Raw genomic sequence first — 1,813 nt, forward strand, 5'->3', positions numbered from 1 at the left:
GTCGCTGATGGCCACAAGGTGCTCAAAACTGGCCACTGTCTGCAATAAGAAACACCAAGAAATTTCATTATAACCACCAGGTAAAGACGAATCACGGCTGTGTCAGCTAGCTCAATTGTTTCTTAGTTTATTGCTATAGCACTTATAAGGGCGCGCAACACGCGTTTGCGCCATCATCGACGGCGCCGTCCTGCTATTGATGGCGCATGCATGGCCCACGCTGAAGGTCTTTACAGACGCTGAGCGCTTTTGGCTGCGAAAGCTACTAAGTGTCTTACGTGTTTTTGAAAGCTGGGCTTTCCTTTGCCGTAGCAGTGCCTACATTGTTCTTTAAAGAAATATACCATGATTTTTCAATGTTTGAATTATCACGCACTTACCTGGCATTCAGAATACTTTATCTCAGTATTATGACGTCTCTGTTGGCACGACGTTTATTCGGCCCGAGTACTTGGAAGCGAACCAGCAAAAGCACACACTCGATGATGATGATGATCACACATAACTGAAGATGAGGATCGCGCAACGTAGGATGATGATGATATTATACAGATGAAGAAGACGCGCGTAATAAACGCCCACACTAATTGCCCCCCCCCCACCCCCCCACGTGGAAGCGGCCATCCTGGCCGCAAGTCAAGGCGACGAAGAACGCCGCGTGAAGGGTTTCATGCGGGACACATGAACGACCTCGGTGCTGCGACAACGGCGGTCTGTGGCGGCGACAACAGGAGTCACACGATAATTGACGGGCGGTGTCTGCTCCAGGACAATGTAGGGCCCGATGAAACGCGGCTGGAATATATACAGATGAAGAAGACGGGCGTAATAAACGCCCACAGTATTTACTTAAGAGTCACTTGAACAGCAGGTTTATTTATTTTTATGCAAAAAAAAATGAGTTCAGCTTGCTCTAGCGGTGCAAGGCTGGAGCAAACAGCGGACCTTGCGACCGACCAAGCTACAGCCAGGGTCGCTATCGCGACGACGCTGCATACTCAAAGGCACACTCTCGCGTTATCGTTCTCGAAACTCGGGATCTTCGACTTGACGACGCCTCTTCTGGGCTGCAGCTTCGGCACGGTATTCCGGATCGGCTCGGCGCCGACGCGCAGATTCTCGCTTGGCCGCACGACGCGCTTCTAGACGCGGCCTGGCGAAGCGCTGACATGTCTAGGCGAAGCAAGGCACATGTGTTTGCTAGGCGACGTTAAATGACGTCATGGCTAGACGGAGCACGAGCGCGGTCGTAGGAGATCGGCGCGGCAATGCGGAGCGGCGGCGAAGTGAGGCGCAGGTGTGCCAAGTGGTTGCTAGGCAACACGCGGTGACGTTATCGCCAGGCAAAGTTTCTGGTCTACACTATACGGGCCAACCATAGAGTTAGTCTACTAAATCTAGAGGAAAAGCTGGGCGAACAAATTGGGAACGGCGAAGGTGCCGCCATGTTAATACGACTCATTTTTGTAGCATAAAAATATTCAAAATATTATGCAAAAGCAAGCACTTACACATACCACGTAGGCACGGACATCGTTTGAAGTTCATTCCGTATATTTTTCAGAAATATCGGATGGCTTTCTGGCAAATTTTGATGCAGAATTACGGTGTCTAAAAGCCTGCGGTTGCAGGCGTCTTCACTAGATGGCGGTACCATACTGACGGAGGCTCGGGATCACATTGATTACGCGCCTCGTCTGAATCACATCTCGTCGTCTGTGCCTGCACGCCTGCATAGGGTAGCAACATGGCAGCGCCTTTGCGGTTCCCGATTTTAATGCTTGTGTGCTATGGGAAGCTTTCTCTCTAGAAA

The sequence above is a fragment of the Dermacentor silvarum genome, chromosome 7 (assembly GCF_013339745.2).
Source record: "Dermacentor silvarum isolate Dsil-2018 chromosome 7, BIME_Dsil_1.4, whole genome shotgun sequence".
NCBI classification, from domain to species: domain Eukaryota; kingdom Metazoa; phylum Arthropoda; class Arachnida; order Ixodida; family Ixodidae; genus Dermacentor; species Dermacentor silvarum.